Source organism: Drosophila albomicans, chromosome X (genome assembly GCF_009650485.2).
Source record: "Drosophila albomicans strain 15112-1751.03 chromosome X, ASM965048v2, whole genome shotgun sequence".
In the NCBI taxonomy this organism is placed as follows: Eukaryota; Metazoa; Arthropoda; class Insecta; order Diptera; family Drosophilidae; genus Drosophila; species Drosophila albomicans.
In genome coordinates, this window is record NC_047627.2 from 29,369,306 (window position 1) to 29,394,548 (window position 25,243).

The 25,243-nt window shown below is 35.9% G+C and overlaps 1 protein-coding gene across 1 annotated transcript in view; it reads left to right on the plus strand.

The window, feature by feature from the left end:
* The first annotated feature begins 15,089 nt into the window (after nt 1–15,089).
* Nucleotides 15,090–25,243, plus strand: part of LOC117571689 (lysosomal aspartic protease-like) — a 195,498-nt gene continuing 185,344 nt past the window's right edge. Inside the window, exon 1 of the mRNA XM_034253979.2 lies at nt 15,090–15,099. The gene's annotated coding sequence lies outside the window, so the exon portion shown is untranslated. The remainder of the gene's footprint in view (nt 15,100–25,243) is intronic.

Here is a 25,243-nt window from a genome sequence, read left to right on the forward strand (position 1 = left end):
AATATTTGAATTCAATTTACTTTCAGCTATTTGTTCTTAACATTTTGCATCACATTTTATCCCTAGTTGATGGCAGCCAAATTTTGGTTGCATGTGAGTCAATTTTACAGGGTATCTCGCAGTCTATAATCCCTCTCCATTGGTTTCTTTGCTGCATAGATTTACACTTTACAAATTGAAGTTTTATTGACTTGTTTGCATAGTTTGCATCGCCCGCATCGCTGTTGTCACTAATTAATGAAAAATATACCCTGTTGGCACCCATCACAAAAACCTTATTCCCCTCTCTCTCTCTCACACACACACATAAATACACACACATTGCCCTCATGTGTTCGCAATTCGCTTTTCTACGAATTTTTCGCATTGATTGGCTCTCGATTGTTTTTTGTTTGCGGCATTTACTTGGAAGGGCGCAAAACCGGCTTTTGTTCTTGTCAGCCCAGCTCTGTATGTATGTGTGTTATACACACACACACACACCCACACACACACATACACACCCTCTGGGGAAGGGTGCGACAAGTGTGCGATCAGAGATAAATGCCAGCGTTTTCCATTGTTGCCTTTTGTTACAGTTGCTTTCTCGCTGCTTGTTGTTTTTGCTTTTGTTCCTCTTATTTTATCTTTTGTTTGGCCTTTTATCAAGTAATTAGTTCGACATCACACTTGTTCTCTCCCCTCTCTCTCTCTCTCTGCCCCTTCACCCATCACTTGGCTTTGCTCGGCAATAATTGCCAAAGGTCAGATGCCAAGGCTAATTAAAATCGTTGCTCAAACGGAAGGATTAATCTTTTGCTCAACATAAACAAAAGGCTAAAAGGAAAAGTCTTTAAATGTTTCTTTCCTTTCAAAAATATGTATATCTGTTGTTTTTTATTCTTAGCTAATCAATCAAGCTTTCAATGCATAAGTTTTAAGAGGTTTTGTTGCATTGAATACAATAATCTCTCTTTGCTGCATTCGTAATCCGTAAATACGGTTATAAAACAATCAATAGTAAGCCAATTAAACGAGGATTTAAATTCATCAGAAATAAACTCTCAATTTCTTTCTAAACATCTGACTTGAAGCGAAGCACACACATTATTATTGCAACTTGTATGCATTTATTATATATGTATAATTTCTATTTGAATGCATGTTATTGATTCACTTCAGTTTGTTCATAAAATACCCGCTACCCAAAAAGCAAAATAGTCCGATATAAATTTTAAAATATGCCAAATTAATATACCGAAGAAATACTTAAAATATACCAAGGTCTATCAAATTAATTTACCACAAAAATAATATAAAAATATAACAAAGGCTATATTTAGTATATTAATATATTTCCACATTCGATATATACCATAGAGTGCACAATATACCAAAATGGCCAACCAAAGCAACTAAGATCCGTAATACGTTGGCGTTTTTGTCCACATAATAGTATTTCTTAAATAACTTTTACAATTCCACAAATTAAACTACCATAAAAAGATATACCAAAAACTATATTTGGTATCTCGGTATTTTACCATAAAGTACAAAATATACTGAATTGTTAGCAAAAGCAACTGTAGTGTGTTTTTTTTCTTTTTGCTTTTCAAAAGTATTTCAGCTTAAGTTCACTCCAACTCAATGCAAAAAATATACCGAAGGATATGTTTAGTATATGAATATAGTTGTATATATTTAAAATATACCATAAAGTACAAAATATACTGAATTGTCATACAAAAGTATTTAAGCTTAAGTTCACTCCAACTCAATGCAAAATATATACCAAAGGATATGTTTAGTATATGTATATAGTAGTATATATTTAAAATATATCATAAAGTACAAAATATACTGAATTGTCATACAAAAGTATTTCGGCTTAAGTTCACTCCAACCAAATGCTTGGATCCTGTTGTTCAATGCTTTGTCAATGCGTCGCGCAATTAAACAGAATTTGTTACTGGATATTTCTTCAGTTTTTATTTTGCTTTTCGTCTTTTTTTTTTTGTTGTTGTTGTTGGGGAATATAATTTGCAACGCAGCTGCACAAAAAGCTCATTAAACAGACAGAAACAAAACTTGAACTTTCGAGTGGTTTACTGCCACTCTGCTGCCGTTTCACTTCCCAATTTTTTTTACCTCCCTCACTCTGCTGTCCTCTTGTCTCCTCTCTCTCTCCCTCTCCCTCTCCCCCCTCCACCCAACGCCTTTGGTTTGTCCTTTCCCTTTTTGCACATCTACTTTACAGTTCTCTGTTTTATCTGTACGTTTCGTTTGGTATACTTACAATTTTTAAGCGGATTTTTATTTTATTCGTATACCCTAGAATTTGTCATGCAGATGAAAGGGCATATTTTTCAAAGTCAATTTAAATTTTCTATGGAAGTCATCTTGAAGCATAATCTATGAATACTTTTTGTCTTGGTCGAAAGCTTCATCGGAAGCTTGTACATCACATTTTTAAGCGTTATTGTATATTTTAAGTTTTTAAGCTTTCCCATAAGCTTTAAAGCACATTTTTTAAGTTTTACTGCTTATGTTTATGAATAGGCAATTTGCAATGTATCTGTATTAAAAGCTATTAAAATAGAGCTCCGAATTATTTTTTATCTTATGTGAAATCTTTGACATGAGCTTTTAAAACACATTTTTAAGTTTTACGGTCTTATTTTATAAATAAGCGAGTGAAATTTCCAATGCATCTGAAGTTTTTAAACTATTTAAGCAGATAATATAAAGTTGCAAAATCTCTTTTGTCTTGGGTGAAAGCTTTGGCAGGAGCTTTTAAAGTACATTCTTTGAAGTTTTACTGTCTAAGTTTATGAATAGACGAAATGTGCTATATATATGCAGTTTTTAAGCTATATAATTATAGTTTTATAGTAAATTAAATTCAGTAAATAAATATGCACAAAGTTTGAAGATAGGAAAACTTAATTATGAATTAAAACAAAGTCTGATATCCAACACTTTCACAAAACAACAATTCTAACTTCTAACAAATTGGTTTAATTTATTGATTTCGTTTAATGTCTTTAAGTCTATCAAAATGCAATTCAAATTGAAAATAATAGTCTATTATTTTGGTTAATAACAATTTTGAAACAGTTTCAAGCACGTTGAATGAAATCTGTCAATAAAGCTCAACTGCATTTCTGTGCATTTCAATTTTCGCATAGCATATTCAACAGTCGCCTAGAGCGTTGTTACGTTGATGTTTTCTTTTCTTTTCTTTTCTTTTTTTTTTTTGGCTTATTTTATTTTTATTATTTTTATTTTGGTGCCATTTGAACTTTTAATGTGCGTGCTGTGCCAGTGTCCGAGTGCCGCTCTAAGCGGCTCTTTGCCCTCCGCTCTGTTGTTTTGCACAGCTTCAAGTCGTTTCTCTCCCTTCCCCCTTCCCCCTTCCCATTGCCCCTTCCCTGCTGTGTTCCTGTGCAGTCAGTGGCTTTCGGCAGCGCTTCAATTTATTGCACACATTGCGATCCATTGCATTAAAGTTTAAATGCCACGCGCTGGCGAAACATTTCAATCAACGCCAACGCCAACGCTCCCAGCTGCCCCAAAACGCATACCACACTTGCAACATGCCACATCCGACTTCCAGAGGGAGGCAGAAAGAGGTGAAGAAGAAGAAGAATTGACGGCTGAAAGGGGAATGCGTGGCATCCATCCATACGCATTCCCATGGCAGCGATGAGTCTTTCCACATGAACACTTGGAACTTTTGGTCAGTTGCACTTGCAACATCTTCTCACATTGTGTGTGTGTGTGTGTGTACGTGCGTGCGTGTGGGCGTGGCTGTGTTGTAACAAGTCGAAATGCACTTGATACCAACGAAAAAAAAAAACAAGTAAGAAAGCTAAAGTCGAGTGTGCTCGTCTATCAGATACCTACCAAATTAAAAAATATACCAAAGACTATATATGGTATATCGATATAGTACTACATTTAAAATATACCGCACAAAATATACCAAATTGTCAGGCAGAACAATTGGAGCATTCCTTAAATAATAAATAAATATATCAAATGCTATATAAGGTATATCCAAATAGTATTACATTTAAAATATACCATTAAGCACAAAATATACCAAACTGTATGACAAAGCAAATGCAGTATGTTTTAAATAACTTGTACAATTTGTATCCGATTGCAAACAAATTTTCAGGAAACTATAGTATTATTGTGGCTTCAAAATTACGCTTGCTTGTAGGCGTGGCAGAAACCTGAAACAAGATTTTTCTGCGTGCAAAAGTTACAAGTGCTGTCGAAAAAAATAATATCTCTATCCCTCACACTTTCTGAGATCTAGATGTTCATACAGACGGAAAGACAAACAGATAGACATTGCTATATCCTCTCGACTGATCAAGAATACATATACTTTCTTTCCTCTGCCTTTAACATACATTTCCTGCACGCACACACTTATAATACCCTTCTACCCTACGCGTACCGGGTATAAAAATAAAAGAAAATATATAAGTCGATTCGTGCTGTGCCATGCTCAACTTTTCCATTGAACAACTACATCAAGAATTTCTATAAAGTGCATGCCTCTTCTTTTTCCCCGCTTTTTCTTCTTCTTCCCGCTTCCTCCCGCCTTTACGCCCTTCGTTTGTCATTCGACAATCGCATTTAGCCAAGCGCAACGATGGGCGTTTCTTTTAATAATTGAAAACATTTCAATTTATTGCACTTGCAATATCTACGCAACTATTAACTTGATTCTTCACATATTAAAGTAGATATCTAAAGAGAAACAATATTGTGAAATAAAGTTTAAGAGCAGAGAGAATTATGCTTAAATAGAACTGACAACAGTAACCAAATATTAAAATGAAAATCAATTTGTCATTTACAAAAAGAATTTATGTATTTTTCATATAAAAAAAAAATGAGATTTATAAATTTGAAAATGATCCTTTCAAATCTTATAATTTGATTTATTTTTATGTAATCGAATTTAATTTTTTATTCAATTTCTTTGTAGTCATATAATTTCTTCTTATTTTTTCTTATGTTTTATTTTGAGGTTTTAAAAATTTGTTTAATTTATTTCATTTTACTTTAACTTTTTTACTTTTCTTTTATTTTTTTAATTTATGTTAATAGCATTTAATAATTCTTTTATTATTTCATTTCATTTTATTTTGACTCAATTTTTCTTAAATTTTTTTATTTGTAACAGCTTCTTAATACAAAATTAAAGAATGAAAACATTTAAGAATATTACACATTAAATCATGCATTGAATTACACTTTTTATATGTACGACAAACATGAATTAAATATATATTTTGCCATTATCATTAATTTGATTATTTCCACTTTATTTTCCTACAATCAAAAACATAATTCGAATGAATGAATGAATATAGCACACATTAGATATATTTATTCTGTAATTTCACCAAAAAAGAAAAAACATGATAAATACAGCAAACTTCTAGCGATTTAAAAGGGGAATTCAAGCTGTGCCTGCAGCAAATCAACTTGTAGAGCTGCTCATTCTTGTTTGGCTTTCTGCGTGTTAACAACTAATCCATTCCCTCTCCCTTTCTCGCTCTCGCTCTCTCTCTCTTTCCCCCTCAGTCTTTCTCTGTTTCCCTCTTCCAGTTGCTGGCAGTTCTGGCTTTATCCCTGTTTATTTGCGATTTTCTTTCTATTATTTTAGATTGCTGTCGTTGTTGTTGCTTTTGCTGAGCCCATTTTCGACATTTTGCAAATTGAAATGTGCGCAAATTTAAATTGCCGCTGCATGCTTTTAGGCGCCATCGTTAGCGGCATTTTCCAGGCGCTTGAGCACGCCAGCGCACTCACACACACACACACATACGGGAGATAGACAGTGAAAGAGGCTCATTTAGAGCATGGTAAATATTGCGCATACGTCATGTTGGCTTTGCCGTTTGGCGACAATTACCGTTAGCGGCTTGTGCAATTTATGCGTTGCATACTTCTCGGCGCTAACGATTCCCAATGCAATGCAATGTCATTCCGTGTTGCTCCGTGCCGTGCATTGCCGTGCATTGCATTCCAACGTCCTTCTTCTGCTTCTTCGTCTTCTGCTCCTTGTTCATCTTTCCTCGTCGACTTACGATGGCAGCAGCTCTCGAGCAGAGCATTTTTGGTCGAGACGGCTCATGCACACAAATTAGCCAAGTAAAATTGGCTGCCACTTGACGTTTGTTGCCTCCGTCAGAGCCAGAGCCAGGCTGTCGACTGTCGACTGTCGACTGTTGACTGTTGACGCTCCTCATTGCCACGCCCAACGCTTAATGCATTTTAATTTTCACTTCGCTATCTGCCTCATCCTTTCTCTCTCTCTCTCGCTCTCGCTGTCTCACTCTTGTGCGCCACGCCTCTTGTTGTTTCATTCGCATGCACAAAAAACTATAAATTAAAATGGTTTACAACAAACTCATGCGAAATGTTGGCGTTAAAAAGTTTTCCTTTTTTTTCGCCACTTGTGGTAAACCTTTTTTTTTACACTTATTTTGCATACCCTGTAAGTAAATAGGCAAAAATAAGATCCTTATCAAATTTACTTGTTATAAACCAATCAGGAAAAAACATAAACTGCAAATAAAAGAAATCATAGAACTTTTTTAAAAATAATGTAGGCATTCCTTTAACATAAAGACATTTTCTTCGAAATTAATTATTATTTTTTTATTTATTTAATTACAATTTTGAGAAACAAGAACCAAATTCAAGAATTTCATATCTTTTCGATCTTAAAACAAAATTTTGTAATCTTAAAACAATAATTAAAGGACGAAATCTTGATTTTAGATTATTTTTCCACCTAAAAAACAAGCTTTTCTTTTTTTGTGAAAACGAAAAAATCTTAAATCAAGATTTGCCATCTAATTTTCAATTTAGATTTCCTTCTTTATGTAGCAATTGTTTCAAATTCACAAAGTTTATAGATTTTATCGTCGTTTATAGATTTCATCGTCTAAAAAACAAATTCTATAAATCGTAAATCCATAAAAATAAATATTAAGCTTCTTTTATGTGCTGAAAACGTTTTAAGGTTCATATCCATATAACACATGGGCTGAAAAGTCCCGGGCCTAACAAAGAAAACACGCTTTTTTTGGATCAAAATTGGCGTTACTCATTAATTTAATCTTTATCAAGAGCATCGCAATCATTCCAGAGCCGCTGTAACATTTCAATATAAATTTTTTAGAACGATTTATTTTTTGCCTCAAAATAGGCTTCAATTTCAGTGATAACCTCTTCTTTCCTACGAAATTTTTTACCGGCGAATATTTTTTCAGGACTGCGAACTTCCAGAAGTCGCTGGGAGCCTAATCTGGCGAATACGGTGGATGTGGGAGCAATTCGAAGTTAAATTCATGTAGTTTTGTCACTGTCATTGAATCATGAACACATTCTTGTTGATGGTCAAAAGTGAGCAAACGCGGCAGCCACTTTGAAGAGAGCTTTCTCATAGTCAAATGTTCATGCAATATTAGGCCAACATGTTCTTTTGATATCTTTACGATGTTAGTTAATTCATGCAAATTTAATTTTCGATCATTCAAAACGATTTTGTGGATTTTTTTGATGTTTTCTGGTGTGACCTCCCCATTTGGACGTCCACTGGGGTCTGCATCATCGGTGTCTCTACGACCACGTTTGATTTCAGCAAACCAACGTTTAATTGTTGTTTCTGATGGAGAGGAGTCCCCATAACACTATTTAAACCAAAACTGTGCTTGAACGGTATTTTTTCCCATCAAGAAGCAGTGTAAGATTAGAACACGAAATTGCTTTTGATGCATTGTTTTGAAAATAGCAAAAGTATTGTCACTCTTAGCTCAATAACTTACAAACTAATGAATAGAATATCATGAAATTTTAGCAGCTGTCTTCTGAAGGATTGTATTAACTGAAAAAAAGGTGACTGCAATAAAACTAGCGCCACCTGTGTGTAAGGCCCGGGACTTTTCAGCCCACGTGTTATGTATTAAACATATTTATAAACAACAAAATGAATGTTGAAGAAATATACCCAAACTGTTTCTAAATAGTTAATATGGTTATAATTTCAATACAATCCCAAATTCATTAACAAATTAAATAATTTCCACTACTAAGTATCTGCTAGTCTGTGCACTGTGCGTATACGTAATTTGCTGACTGGGGGGAAGGGGAGGGGAATGGGGAGCGCTGCATATGTACGACAACTATAAAGCGAAGCGCATGATAAGGAACATGCGACTGAGGCGTGGAACGCAGCTCATTAAATTAGCATTGAAAATTATTTTAAATTAGTTCATTAAGTTGTGAAAAATGTTGCTGTTGCTTGTTCACCAAAACCGATTTGTTCTTGTCCTCGTGTTTAGTTTAATTTAACATTTTTATGCTTAGTTGTTGCTGTTGTTGCAGGAGTTGTTGTTTTTGTTTATAATCCGCTCATGTAACTGAAATTAATTTGATTGCTGATGTTGTCTCAGCTGCTTCATTAATCAAAGTACCCCCAACATCAGGGGACATCTTCCATCTCTATCTATCTATCTCCCTCTCTCTCTCATTCTCTGGTCTTTCCTTCTCTGTCGTCCATGAATAATTAAATATGGAACATAGTTATCCCTGTTGCCCGTCCAAGCGGCTCAAAACTTATCCATCAAATGACATTTGCGTTGATGCGGGTTTCCTGCTTGTTTTTTCTTTTTTCTTCTTTTTTTTTTTTTGTTGCCTCTTATAACACCATCCAACCACCAAAAAAAAACATACACAGAGCAAATTCTACCAGTATCGTCGCCAGTTGCTCGACCATTTTTGAATCTGACAGTGCTTCTGCTTTACCCACTCCGCCTTGGGGGGCTCAGAACTCGGGACTCGGAACTCGGGAGTCGGGAGTCGGGACTTTGGGCTTTGGTTTTTGCACTCGCCACTGTTTGTCTTTCGACTCTGGCTCAGCTGTGGCGCCTCTGCGCACTCGCCACTTGCCACTTGCCACTTGTTACGGTTCAGCTTTCGACATTCATCAAAAATTGTGTCAGAATTTGTGTACAACAACAGCAGCTGAACCAAAAAACCAGAAACAGAAACAGTAAAGCTGGGCAAGAATGTCGCACTTTTTGGTCGCTGGTCGCTCAGACATGATGATTTCTGCTCCCGGTCATGGCGATGGACACGAACACGAACACGAACATGCACATGAATGTGGATGTGAATGAGAATGCGGATGCCGATGAGGATGCGGATGCGTATGCGGAGATGTCGCCAAAAGCGGGCTACCTACATCTTTATTTCTTTTTTTATACCCGCTACCCATAGGGTAGAAGGGTATTATAACTTTGTGCCGGCAGGAAATGTATGTAACAGGTAGAAGGAGGTATCTCCGACCCTATAAAGTATATATATTCTTGATCAGCGTCAACAGCCGAGACGATCTAGCCATATCCGTCTGTCCATCTGTGTGTCTGTCCGTCTGTCCGTATGAACACCTAGATCTCAGAGACTATAAGAGATAGAGCTATAATTTTTTTTCAACAACAGATCAAGTTTGTTTCAAATTTTTGCCACGCCCACTTCCGCCCCCGCAAATCAAAAAAATCGAATAACAAGCGTAATGTTAAAGCTAAAGTTGCGAATTTTGGCATATCAATAATTACTATAGTAGTTATGATTCCTGGTTGGTTGCGATCAGATAAAAATTGTCGAAGTTATTAAAGAAATACTTTTGTATGGGCAAAAACGCCTACTTACTAGGGGTCTTAGTTGCTTTGGCCGTCAATCTGGTATATTGTGCCGTCTATGGTATATTTTGAATGGGGTACTATATCGATATACCAAATATACCATTTGGTATATTTTTAGTATTTTTAGTATATTTAGTATATTTTAATAATAATACCGCAAAATATATTTTTAGTATTTTTGTAGTATAATTGGTATGTTTTGAAAATAATACCGCAAAAAATATATCGTTTTTATTCAAAATGGGTAGCGGGTATCTTACAGTCGAGCACACTCGACTGTAGCTTTCTTACTTGTTTTTGTATTCGTACTTTATTGTATGATATGCCTGTCTGCGGTTTTCCAAAAGTATACTCGGCAACATTTTTTGTATACTCTATAGCACAGAATTCATAAATAGACCAGATGGTCAAGGAACATATAAGGCGCATGTCAAGAATGGTGGAGAAAAGACGGATAGTCGAAAGTCAAAAGTTGTACTTAACAAAAAATTGAGAAAGATAAAACTTATGATGATAGAGAAAGTAGTTCTATTGGTTTTCTCTATTAACAATTTAGTCTTTTTTATTAAAAGCACAACGAATGAGAGAAATATAAACATACGACAAATGTTAAATATTGATAGCACAATAAAATGTTATCAAAATAAATATAATTTTATGAAGAATTTCCATTTATAAATTAATGTAGTTACAGTTTCTTTTCAAGAAAAATATAGAGCTACATCGAGTAACTAATAAAATATACTGCAAAATGAATAAACTTTAAGGTAAATTACAAAAAAAGAAATGAAATCATTTACAAATCTAGATAATTAGATACCCTCAATGAAAACAAAACAGTGTAGTATTATTATAAAAATATACCATATGGTTATAATGAAATATACTGAAATGAATATAACAAGTATTTATCACCCCTTTAAGATACGCTCAATAAAAGCAAAACAGTGCGGTATTTAAATATATCAAATCAATATACTAAAAAATAAAGTGTGGTATTAATATTTAAATATACCACATAAATATACTAAAAATATACTGAAATATACAAAAATGAATATTACAAGTATTTCTTACCCCTTATGAAAACACTCAACAAAAGCAAAACAGTGTGGTATATTAATATACCAAAAATAAATATACTGAAAATATACTGAAATATAGAAAAAAATAATATAATATTACAAAAAAAACACTTTATAAAGGCAAAACAATGCAGTATTATTATGATTTAAATATACTAAAAACTAAGAAAAATACTGAAATATACCGCAATGTATAAATGTATTTATTACGAGTAAAAAAGAATCAGCTATCAATATCCAATTAAAATAGAATCTGCTAATTAAGTATGTAGATAAAAAAATGTAATAGCTAAAACAGAGAAAATTTAGGAATCGATAGAGAAAGCTCTTTAAAATTTAGAAGCTGTCTAATCTAAGTTTAAATAACTGCAGATCAGATAATAATGATGATATCAAAATCGTACTTTGCAAAAAAAAAACTATGAAATTTTCACCCACTTCAGAAAATTGTAGAAAGAAAGTTTTCTATGTTTGTTGGCTTTGCCTTTTGTGGCCACATTGCGACTCTATTAAAAGCGTGGCTAAATGCTTGATATAGGGCATTCGAGTTGTCGTCTTGTCAAATTGAGTTAGCATTTTGTTTAAGTTCCGACCCGCCTGCTTCAGCTTCAGAGTTTCAGAGTTTCAGCTGCGGCTGCTTCACAGATTTCATCTTATAACAATTTACCCCCCAGCCCCAGACTTCTCCTCCTTCCATGAATGTGTGTGTGTTTGTGTGTGTGTTATCACCGCTGTCGCCGTTTTTTGTGTGTGTTGTTTCCATCCAGTTTTTCTAACGTCAAGCATAAAAAAATCAACACACAGAGCAAAAAAAAAAAAAAAAGCTCAAAGAGAAGACAGGCCAAAGGCAAAAGTAAAAAAAAAATATGGAAAACTGTTTTACCAGTTGTGGCTACAACAAGCCAAATTTTCAATGGTGAGAAATGGGGAGAAAAAGCCTGCATAATATTTTGGCCATGTGGCAAACGCGACCATGTGGCATCTCTTCATCTCTTCTGCTTCTTCATCTCTTGTGTCGCTTATTGTTGCTGTTGTGCAACATTCGTAACAGAGCAAAAAAATATAACGAATATTTAAAAACACAAATAAAAAAAGAGTGACAACAGAGGCAACGCATTGGCTTGTTATCCTTTAAGGATATACATACATAGTGGAGTAGACAGAGAAAGAGAGAGAGAGAGAGAGAGAGTTTGCCACGTATGCGGTGAGTGTTGCATGCAAATGACCTCACTTCACTTCACTTCACTTCACTCCACTGCAGTTCATAGTTTATTTTTATTGCAAGCCTCTTTGCATACCCTGGAAATTGCCAAAAGCTAGAGAGAGTTCTTTATTCTAAGCACTGGAATATAGAGTAATCTGTAGTCGATCACATACGCTACTGAGCTGTCGCCTTTTGCGTGTAATTCCTGACTGCCAAATGAGTTTCGTGTGGTCAGCCGCTTGGAAATTTACACCTCCAGACCTCACAGTCACAGCCACGCCTCCTATCCCTGCCTTCGCCCCTACTCTTGCTTGCCAGCAGCAGCCTTTCGTCATTGTGAATTTTATGCAAAACAAAAGGCAAAAAGGAATTCGTTTTATGAATTTGTTAACTACTACAAACACGAAATCAAGCTACAAAATGCACAGCAACAACAACAACACAATCCCATGCATGCAAGAGCGAGACACATAGTGTGCGAGCGAGACAGCAGCAGCTGCAAAGCAAGCGAGCTCAACTTTATGCTTAAAGCTTTTTCTCGACAGAGACAGCGGAAGCTGCATCTGAAGCTGCTCTCATACCCCACCAACTGCATGGCTTAAATGTAGCGTAAGAGAAGTGTTTTCTAGCTCTGCTTCTTCAACTTCTTTACTATATACCCTGTAGTCATAAAAAGACTCCAAAAGGTTGGCATACAAATTTAACAAGTTTAACTAACAAAATTTCCTTTAACATCATTCTAAATGTTTTCAATTTAAGATACACTCAATGAAAAAAAACTGTTTGGCATTATCATTAAAATATACCAAATAATTGTACTCAAAAATACTGAAATATACCGAAATATATAATACAAGTATTTATTATTCCGATACCTTCAAAAAAATCAAAGCTGTTTCAATTATCATTAATATATACTAAATAATTGTAGTCAAAAAATACTGAAATATATCGAAATATATAATACAAGTATTTATTATCCCGCATAAGGGATATTATTGGTATTATCATTAAAATATACCAATTGAATATACTAAAAAAAAACTGAAATGTAACAAAATGTAAATTACGAGTATTTGTTATCCCTCAATGAAAGCAAAACATTGCGGTACAATATATACAATATAATATATACCAAATGAATATACTTAAAAAATACTGAAATATAACGAAATGAAAGAAACCCTGTTTAACATTACCATTAAAATATACCAAATAACTGTACTAAACAAATATTGAAATATACCAAAATATATAATACAAGTATTTATTATTCCGATACCCTCAATAAAAGCAAAACAGTGCTAAACAAGTGCAAAACAGGTTGAATATACCAAATTGACATACTCAAAAATACTATAAAAATACCGAATTGAGCTAAGCTCATATCATATACATCACTTAAACAATTTAAAGTTAATCAATTGACAGCAAAAGGAATCTCTAACATTTATCAAAACTAATTTCTCTTCACGTGCAAGCTCAATTATTTTGAAACAAAATTTATAAAAAATAATTTATATAATTTGCGAATGCAAATGAGTAAAACAAATAATAATAAACTTCAATCAAGGGTTGTTTGAAATCATAAATAGTAAATAAATTAAATGCAATTTCAACCATAAAATGAGAGCATATAAATCACAAATCAAATTAATAAATGCATAAACTTTGCAACAAAATTTCTGGCTATCCAAAGCTGCCATTGTGCGATACAAATTTAATTTTCAATCAATTTCCATTCTACTGTCGTTTTTTTGTTTTTATTTTTTTGAGTAGAAAAGTAAAAGTCTGTTCGACTTATAGGATACCTGCAAGTTCTGCAATCGCATTGAGTTTGCCATGCGCTGGTAATTTGAAGTCCATTCGTTGGGCTTTCTTCATGAATTTCATGAGTTGTCTCCTGTTTCAGTTTCCATGCTCCTCTCCTACGTACTCGTATATCCAATGGCATTGGCACTGATTATGCCAAGTGTCCCGAGGCAACTTCCACCTTTAGCTTTCATGCAGAGCCTTAAGTTTCCCCCACGTTGTTGTTGTTGTCGTTGTTGCTGTTGTTACGCAATCTGTATAATTGAGCAACAGACAGAGGCAGTGAACGGGCTGCTGTCCGACGCAGGCAACGAATTGAACAGCCGAAAAGAAGCAATTGGCAAACGACTGGAAACAAATTAAATGGCCACACACACAATATGAAATACTCTATCTCCCTCTCTCTCTTTCACTCTCTTCCTCTCTCTTTCTCTCTCCCTTTCTCCCTCTCTTCCTCTCAATGTGGGATTAATAATTGTTCGAGAACTTTCCGTAAGTCCGGCAACACTTTAAGCTCTCGCTGTCCGTTCATAACCTCACTTTGCCTCCTTGTCATAACCTCACTTTGCTGTCCGTTACAAGGCGACCGTCTTAGCTAAGAAGCTGAGGCCAATGTTAATTTGGTTGACAATGGCAACGAGGGGCCATTAAAGGCGATGCGTTGTTGTTGTTGTTGTTGTTGTTGTTTTTCTTGGCTTGGCTTTGCTCACTTGCCATTTTGGACCAGGCAAAGTTGAATTCATTATGTGACAGGATTCGATATCTTTGCGAACACACTCACACACGAACGTACTTAATATACACACATGCATGTGTGAGTGTATTTTCTTTTGCTTTGTATGGCACTTGCAGATTATGAATTGGCGATTATGTTAATGAGCTTGGAGAGCTAAGCAGAGTCGTCCAGTTCCCAGTCTTCATAACTGAGTCATTCTTATGTACATAACAAATACATACATTACGCTATGCATGTGTATGTGTGTGTGTGTGTCTGGTGACATTTTGAAAGGGTGGCAACGCCCGCTGATTACACGCTATTTCGAGCTTGTAATAAAAAGCTGCGCTCAATTTTAATTAAATATTTGCTGCACATTCTTCTTTTATTCATCTTCGTTTTTCTTCTTTTTTTCTGTCTTTTCTCTTGCACTCACGCTCTAACTTTTTTTTTGTTTTGTTGTCTGTGCTTTGGCTTGCCTCCTGATTTGTGAATGCGAAGGAGCGAAAGAGAGAGCAAGATTAAATGAAGCCGCAGTCGTAAGTATGAAAATAAATAAGCAAAGTGCGCTGCAAAAACTTTTCGACCGTTCGAAAGTTGCTCTGTTTGTGTGCGGGTGTGTGTGAGTGTGCATTAGTGTATTTGTTGTTTGTATTGTAGTATCGTCATAGCTGACCCAATGAGAATATCGCAACAAAACTATGCTAAAGTTAAGCAACAGCAACAACACATAAATCGTGGTCATCCAACGCTGAGTGGCTTTTTTGGTAGCCAGAGGGGTGAGAACGAAAGTCGAAAAAAAAGGGAGAGGAAGAGGGAGAGCAAGCAACCGAAACGCTGAGTTGCTCAACTGCATTGAGCTGAGTTTGCGGCCAAAGCCATGCTGACCGTTTGAGGTTATGTTGTGTTTTGTTCAAAGTGCAAGCAAATTGCTTTCAAAAGTATGCAAGAGAAAAATTTCATTTATGTAACAACTCAAGCTACGAAAATTAAATTGTCTGCACATCTGTATGTAAGACTATAATAATGTTATTGTATTTGGCGGACAAGCGCCAATATTGAGCACAGTTAAATGCCAAAGGTAGCGCAATACACAATCCAGTGGTTGTGTGTGTGTGTGTGTGTTGTTATTTATTTTACCATTTGCTGTCGTCTTTACTCTAATCGGATCAGCAAGTTAATTTACATGCAATTCAATCAATGGCACATTGTGTGTGTCAGAGCAGGTTACAAACACACCAACACACCTACACACACACACACACACACATACTGCTGGCATTCACAATGCAGGCAAACGGCATTCGACATTCGGCATCATCAATTGTGCCTAGGCAGTGCCTAAAATGCGTCTGTCTCGCTCTAGCGCACCTGCAGCCGTCTGTCAGTCAGTTAGGTTTTAAATCGTTCTTGTTGTTTCTGCTCTTTTGCTTTTTATTCGTAGCAGTAACAGCTGCCATATCAACATCGATAAGTCTGACTGATATGCCTGAAAGCTGCTCAAAGTTGATTGCTATAATATCGATAGCAAAGTCGATTTCGATGTTTTGAAATGCTGCTGATAGCCAACGACAGTTGGATGCTGATGAGGGTGTATGTGTATGTGAATGTATGTGTGTATGTGATGCAGAGAGAGACCCAGAGATAGCTCATCAAACGTCAATGCAGTCACAAAAAACAACAACAACAACAAGGACATTAAGCTGGATTTTTCGACTGCGTGCGTGATAAAATTATTTGATAGACTTCACTTAAAACTCACCAAAAACTTGCTCCAACTCTCCCACAGCTCGTCCATATTTAGCTTTCATTTGTATCTGCGCTCGACGTTGACGTTTCCCATGCACAAAATGTTCATTTGACTGTGATTCATCATTTGGCTTGCTTTGTGCTCATCCGTGTGTGTGTGGGTGTGTGCGTGTGCATGTGTGTGTGAATTGCGGACAAAAATTGTATCGATATGCGTGACGAGGACGTCGGCTGCAGTCAGAAAGTTAGCATAAAGCAGAACAGAAATTGGGCTGCCGCAGATTGTGTCCAGCATTCAACGTTCCGTGTCGCACACACAAACACGCAGACGCACACGCATGTACACTTCATTAAAAATTAATTAAAATTCAGCAAAGACGTCGAGGAGCGTAAATGTCGATGCCAGCAGCGCTCACCATGTCGATGCGGTCACTCGAGTGCACATGCCACGCCACGCCCCCAAAAACCGCCCCGGTAGTGGTTTATTTTTTCTCGTTAATTGCAGCAGATATATAAATAGTTGTACACACTCGCACACACACACACACACGCACGCAAACAAGCAATAAATACCATGTTGTTTGCACTTAACCAACGACACGAACACAGTACGGTAAAAAATAAAAAACAGGCGCAAGCTTATGCAACGATCAGCAAGGATATGCTGAGATGGACTTTTTTAATGCGTGACTATCGATGCAGTAAATATTTAATTAAGCACGCCATCTATCGATTTATTAAGCTGCCTATCGATATGTGCTGTGGTCCTGCTCAAAATGGCACTGCAAATATGCTAGATCAGGGATACTCAAAATGGCACACTGCACTTGTATACTAGAATCTAGTATATTTCGGGATTAGCAAGGTGCACTTCTAGTATATTTAGTAATCAATGGGCAATGGAGATACTCAAAATGGCATTCAGCTGCAACTCGATATCCAATGAATGTCAATAACAAGGATGATGATGGCCAATAAGAAAAGCTACAAAACAGCAGCATTAACAACGTTTTGAACGAGCAGCAGCCACATAACATGACCATTTTATGCCCACCATTTTGGCTAATATTTACACACACACACACACACTCCATAACACATTCCGCATTGTTTTTGCATAATGCACATAGCAAAGTAATCGCACCCATTGGGCTACAAACATGCAGAAATACACACACACACACACACACACACACACACACTTGCTTACACTTGTACTCGCATACTTATTGCAAGAGTATGTGTGTGTGTGTGTGCCGCAATGACTTTTGGTTTGCATTTTTCATGAAGAACACATGAACAAAACAGCAAGAACACAACAAAAAAAAAAAAAAAAAAAACGCAAAAGCAAAAGCAAGCGAGAACTTTTCAGGCAACATTTTCATTTGCGTTTTGCGTTTCGTTTCGTTTGGATGCCTTTCACTCTGTGCACTTTGGCGCTTGTTGGTTTTTATCATTATGCCAAATGCACAGGGCGCCACGCCCACTCAGCATACATACAAATACAACAAAAAAGAGAGACTGACAGACAAAGAGGCGGCAGATGATGTAGAAGTAGAAGAAGAAGCAGAAGCAGAAAAGGCGAAAGCAAAGCTGCTGAAACAAAGTGCCGTTGATTGCCGCACCGCGCCCTTGAAAACAACGCCCAAAACACACAGCATTAATGTGTATGTATATATGCGTGTGCGTGTGTGTGTGTGTTAGTGTGTTAGTGTGTGTAGATGGCTAGCAGCACGCACACTGCCGTAATTACGTATGCCACGTAATGCGTTGAGCAAATTACGTAATGCGTACGCCAAACTGATCACAAAAACACGTAAATAAGTAGGCAGAGCATTGGCCAAGCGAGGTAGAGAGGGGACAGCAAGAACAAGAGGGAGGAGGACGAGGGGGAAATGGCAAGTGAACTGTGATGGCAAACATGTAATTGCAAAAAATTTGTTTAATGTTCTGCCGGCCGCAAACGTGCAAAACTACAAAATCTGTTTTACAGTGTGTATAATGAGGCTTAACACAGTGCAAGGGCGGAGGAGGGGGCGGCGGCGGTAAATAGGGCGTGTTGTTTGAGGAATGGGGCGGGAAGGGGGAAGGGCTGACGCTGTATTCGCTATGCGAGCTAAGCAAAATAATTAGATCTACACGCACACACACATACAAATCATAATGTATGTGCAAATGCACGCTTCAATGTGTATGTGTGTGTGTGTGTGTGTATGGAAATAGGTATTTATGTGCATGCCACGCCTATTTGCGGCATTGGCACAGTGGGCAACGTCTAATGAAACCGTCTGTTTAAAAAAAAAATCCCATTCAAAAAAACTTTTGTGTCATTAAAAATATGATAAAATATATATAATAATATACATACTTAATATACAAAATATAATTATTTCATTGAAGTCCACAATTAAATTTAATGTATTATTACTTAATTAATTTACATTAATTTTACATATATTTAAATTTAATTTATATTAATTAATTCAAAATTAAATTAAAAATTTTAATTTTTAATTTAATACGTTTATGTAGATGTTATATATATTTCCATTTAATTTATACTAATTAATTATTAATTATTCAAAGTTTTAAATCACTTTAAATGTTTATCTAAAATGTTTTTCGTTTTTAATCGAACAAGTAATAAATAAAAATCAAATATTTGAATAAAGTATAGTGGAAATACCCTTTATATTATGTAATTATTTTCAAAAAGTTCAAAATTAAATTTAATATACATTTATTTAATACGTTTATATACATTTTATATATATTTCAATTTGTTTTATGAAATTTTTAAATTATTAGTTATTTTTAGTTATTTTAATATTTGACGAAAATTGCTGAGATCCTTAACAATTTAAAAAGAAACTTTAAAAGTTTAGCTAAGTTGTTATTTTATTATTCAATCGAACAAATAATAAATAACAAACAAAATTCAAGTAAAGTATAGAAAATATATATGTATTTCAAATTATGTAATTATTTTAAAGAAGTTTAAAATTAAATTTTCTTCTTATTGAATCTAACAAATAAAGTATAGAAAACAAAAAATTATTTTGTTGAGTTGAATTAAAGCTCGCTGCAGACTGTGAAATTGCGACGCTGTTGATAGATTTGCTTTTAACATCATTTGGAAGAGGAGCAAATATAAAACATTTTGTGACATTTAACAAATAATAAATAACAACAAAAATAAGAATGTAAAGTATACAAAAAATACGCTTTAAGTAAATTCCTAAATAATATGTGATAACTATTTTGTCTGCTCTCGGCAGACCGTGAAATTGCGACGTTGTTGATAGATTTGCTTTTAAGCTTATTTCGAAGAGCAGCCAAGAGAGTAGAAAGCTTCGCCACGAGGTAATGAAGCAATTTCTATGAATTGGCCGATGTAATAAGGTTCCATTACACATTGTGCTTACATGTCGGCTTTGGCAGACGAGCCACGCCCACTGTGCTGCCAATATAACCAACACACATACATACAAACATCTATATATGTATACAGCGCTACAATAAAAGCCGCAAGCCAGAAGCTGAAGCAGCATCTCTAGCAGCTTTTCAATGCGGCGCGGCGGCTGCTTCAACTAACTAAAATGCAGGCAGGCATGTGTGTAGGTGTGTATGTGTGTGTGTTTGTTGCATGCCTCACTGCGCCTGGTAGCTGCCGGCCGCCGGTTGCCTTTTATTTTCAGCAGTCAACGCGGAAAAATAGCAAAAAGGAGGAAGAAACGCAAAAAAATATATAGGAGGAAAAAAAGCACACGCGACGAGAAAAACAGCAAGAAAAAAAATCAAACAAACATTTCCAGAGAATTCTAAAAAAAAATATATTGAAAACATGCAAGCCAAACTCTAAGATACCCGGATAAATAAAACAAACCCAATTGAATTCGATGTTTATATTGATATCTTTATTAAAGAAAAATTGCTTTTTAATTTTAACATTTCTTTTACTAAAAAAGTTTTGCTTTGCACCCTTGATATATTATATCTAGAAAATAAAACTCACATCTTTTTTAATTTCTGATGTACGGACATTAATATACATGGACAGACAGACAGACGGATTTTTCAAGATATCTTAGTGAAATTTCGCAAACATATAGAAAAATTGCTTTTTAATTTAAATATATCTTTGTTGTTATTAATTTTAACTTAGTTCCTCGATTTTCCAGCTTTTTTAATTCCAGATATATAGACGGACAGACAGACAGACGGATTTTTTTAACGTTTTCGTTTTAGATATTTATTTATTACATTTTTAAAACTTTTTGTCTCTTAAGTTATCTCAGTTGCCAGCAAGTTATCAAAGCCTTTCCAGCCCACAGGCTAAAGGGCATCAACAAAAAAATAGAAGAACAAAATCCAAGAACCGGAAACGCCCAAAATCTCGGCGAGGCGTGGCTGCGTGCAGACATCGTCATCGCCGTCGTCGCCATCGCCATCGACGTCGTCATCGTCTTCGTCTTGCAAAAGTGTTTTGCTATGCAATTTGAATAATTTAATGGATTTTTATGAGCAGTAAAACGCTTGAAGGATGCACTAGCCCACTGGCATCCTGTACACACACACACACACACACACACACACAAACACACACACACACACACACAGATAGAGGCAGACACACATGAGCGTCGTCTGTCAGTTTGCTTTTTGTGCAAAATGTCCTGACGCTGTTGCTGACTGCAAAATCGCCGTAAATTTGTGTCGCCTTTTGCCTCGACTCGACTAGCTATTTATACGCGTTAGTAAAGTGCTAGAAGAGTGTGCTAAGCTTGTGGTTAACTCTGGATGTAAAACATTTAGAATTACAAAATATTAGTTATAAACAATTGTTATAGATTTTAAATAAAAATGTTGGTAAATCTATTAAAATTTAATCAAGAAATTCCAGAAATTGACTATGAAAGAAAAAGATATAAAATATACAGAAAAATCCTTAATACATTTGTTTTGGTCACACTTAATTTTGTTATTTACAGTCTGGCTTTAAACACAGTCCACTAAAATATAATCAAGAAATTCAAACTTCATTTTAAAGTAGAAGAAATAAGACCTTGAAAAGAAAATATATAAAATATACAGAAACATAGTTTATACAGTTGCGTTGGTCACACTTTATTTTGTCATTTGCAGTCTGGCTTTAAGCACAGTTCACTAAAATATAATCAAGAAATTCAAACGATATTTTAAAGTAGAAGAATGAAAAGAAAATATATAAAATATACAGAAACATCGTTTATTCAGTTGCGTTGGTCACACTTTATTTGTTGGTAAATCTATTAAAATATAATCAAGAATTTCCAGCTTCATTTTGAAGTGAAAAATGTGACTATGAAAGAAAAAGATATAAAATATACAGAAAAATCCTTAATACATTTGTTTTGGTCACACTTAATTTTGTTATTTACAGTCTGGCTTTGAACACAGTTCACTAAAATATAATCGAGAAATTCAAACTTTATTTTAAAGTAGAAGAAATAAGACCTTGAAAAGAAAATATATAAAATATACAGAAACATAGTTTATTCAGTTGCTTTGGTCACACTTTATTTGTGGCTTTAAGTACAGTCTATTAAAATAAAATGAATAAATTCAAACTTAATTTTGAAAGAGAAAAAATAAGAACAAGAAAAGAAAATATGTAAAGTATGTACAAAAAAAATCATTTATATAGTTGCGTTGGTCACACTTTATTTTGTTATTTACAGTCTGGCTTTGAACACAGACCACTAAAATATAATCAAGAAATTCAAACTCCATTTTAAAGTAGAAGAAATAAGACATTGAAAAGAAAATATATAAAATATACAGAAACATAGTTTATACAGTTGCGTTGGTCACACTTAATTTTGTTATTTAAAGTCCGGGTTTAAGCACAGTTCACTAAAATATAATCGAGAAATTCAAACTTTATTTTAAAGTTGAAGAATGAAAGGAATATATATAAAATATACAGAAACATAGTTTATTCGGTTGCGTTGGTCACACTTTATTTCAGGCTTAAAGGACAGTCTATTAAAATATAATCAATAAATTCAAACTTAATTTTGAAAGAGAAAAAATAAGAACAAGAAAAGAATATATGTAAAGTATGTACAAAGAAATATTATTTATATAGTTGCGTTGGTCACACTTCATTTTTACATTTCTAGTTAGCGAGCGTCTGGCTGTTGAGCACACTCGACAATAGCTTGCTTACATGTTTCGGTGTTGAAGTTTACGTATTCGGGGGTTTTACTGCCTTTTACGGAGTTTCAGTTTTTGGGCATTGGAATTGGGATTGGGATTGGGATTGGGCTGCAGATGAAGCTAAAGATGAAGCTGGGAATGGAGTTGGAGTTGGAGTTGGAGCTTATTCAATTTTGCAATCGCCGCTATGCTGGCGTCGTCGAATCTCTGCAACTGGCTCCAATTGACTGCCGTGCCACTTCCGACTACGACGATGGTAGCACCAAAGCCAGTCAAGCGTTTGGCTGCTCAATGCACAACAGCAACAACAACAACAACAACAAAGGCAACAACGAAAGCAACGTCGACGGCGACGGCAAATGCAATAAATTTTCAAGTCATTTCAACTTCCGGTGTGTGGCCCGATTACAGTTTAGTAGCTGTAAATATATAGCAACACACACACACACACACACAAACACATTTACACTCTTCTCTTTCTCTCTCTCTCTCTCTTGCTCTCTCTGTCTCTTCCTTTCTGTCATTTTCCCTGCTCACACATGGCCGCATTTTAAAGCGCACATTTTATGTTGCCTACTTTTAAGCGACGCGACGCTGATTTTGCCATTGCCTACTTTTAAGGGCCAACTAAGCTTCTCCCTCTCACTCTCTCTCGCACTCGCTGTCACTGGCTTTCCCAAAATGCCATTGTAATTACAGTTCAATCCACTGGGGAGCTAGCGAGCCATGTGAGGCAAAAATTATGAAAATCGCTTCAACAGCAGACAACAGTATGTTAGCTATACATACATACGTACACATACATATATAGAAGGTGGAGTGAGGGAGATGGCAGCTGTAGCTGAGACTGAATGACGCCCCCAAAAAAACTTTCTTATTGCCGACACATTATTTGCCTTGTCATTGTCATAGACTGACGTTGACGTTGATGTTGCCATCGCTGTTGTTGTTGTTGTTATTGTTGTTGTTGTTGTCGTTGTTGTTGCTGCTGTTGTTATTATTGTCAGTGGCGCCATTATTAGAAATATTTCCATTGTTGTTCGTTAGCGTCGCCTAGCATCGCGGTTTTTCTTCCTGTAACTGTCACATTTGCCTGCCACTTCATCATCATCATCAGCAGCATCATCATTATCATCATCTGCTACCAATACAATGTGGCCACAATTTCTTGATGCTGCGTATTTGCCTCTGTGCGTGTGTGTGTGTGTGTGTGTACTTCCGCACTCTGCTGCCACACTCAACTGCTTCCTGGGATTCGAGTGCAAGCCGTTCACTTGCTTACTCCCTTAGACACTCACACACACAGAAGCATTCACTCCCTCTGTCTATCTCCCTCTTGCTCACTCGTTCACACTTGCGTCTGGTGATTAGCGAGCGCAGCAGCGATAACATTGCGCCCGCAGGGGAAAGACGTAGCTGCCAGGCAAATGATTGCCACTTGAGGTGTAAACGAGCGTATTTTACAGCGCCGCACTTCAACAAGCTTAAAAAATAAAGTAACAAAGTTTATCAGCGCACGCAAAGCGGAAATCACTCGCAACAAAGTAGAAGCAAAAGCATCGTTGCAAAAGAGTTGCTGCGGTGACCGGTGGGGGGGCAGTGGGGGCGACAGCAACATGGCAGATCACTACACACAGTTGCTTTATCGATACGCAGCAACTATGTACAATTTAGTATCGACAACAATTAAATGAGTGACCCCCAAGTGCTATCGATGTGCGTCTCTCAACTCACAATGTGTACACACTGCCACTGCAGCATGCGCCATTTATCGACATCAATCAACGAGCACTTTCAATGCTATCGATAAGCACTAATCGAAATACAATGTGTACACAAGAAAACTGAACGCTGCAGGATCAGCATGTAATTGAGACACACTTAATCCACAGAGGGCGCCACAACTTGAAATTCAAATATTTGCTGACAAACTGCAATTGAAAATGTATTATTTAACCAGTTCTGCTATTACTGCGTGCACTATATATAGTTGTCTGTATCCATCTGTCAATCATATCAATTTGCTTTGTGCCTTGGTAATATGCGACATTGTAGTCATCATCAGCATCAACTGTGCTGCAGCAGCAAGAGGCAGCTGCCCGTTAAGTGCACTCGAGAAGTTGCAGTATGATGCTGGCTTGCATCTCGTATTACACCCGATTATGGCCATCATTGAAATTGTCATTAGACAGCAGATGCTCTTCTTCTTCTTGATGCAGCTGCTGAGCACGTTATTATACTTGCTGCCAATGCTCGGCTTGTCGTACATTCGCTAAGTGCTATCTACGTGGCTGTTTGTGGGCGTGGAGGCGGGGAGGGGCTGTGTAGACTTGTGTCAGCGCGAAAACGTTACGTTTTGATTTTCATTTCTCGCCACATTCCAGTCGCACTTATTCACCACGTTCCAGTCTACAAAGCTGACATACACTTTATAACACTTTTAGTCAAGTTTCGACTCAAGAGTTGCCAGAAAGCCACTTTTCCAATAATCTGGCAAAGCTAAATTTTGGTCAATTCAAATAAAGTTTCAATACGGAGTAGAAAATTACGATTAATTTTATATTTTAGTTAAAAAGAAAAGTAAATAACATAGCAAGGTGTCTAAATAAATATTCCCTTAAAAAATGTTCTCGGTAATATTAAGCAATAAAAAATATACCCAAAAATACATTGCAAACGGCGCCCTGCCCTGGATTATTGAATACGGCCCTGTGCTGCTAACTGCAGCAAACAGCTGTTGCGCGCAACTATTTGCAGT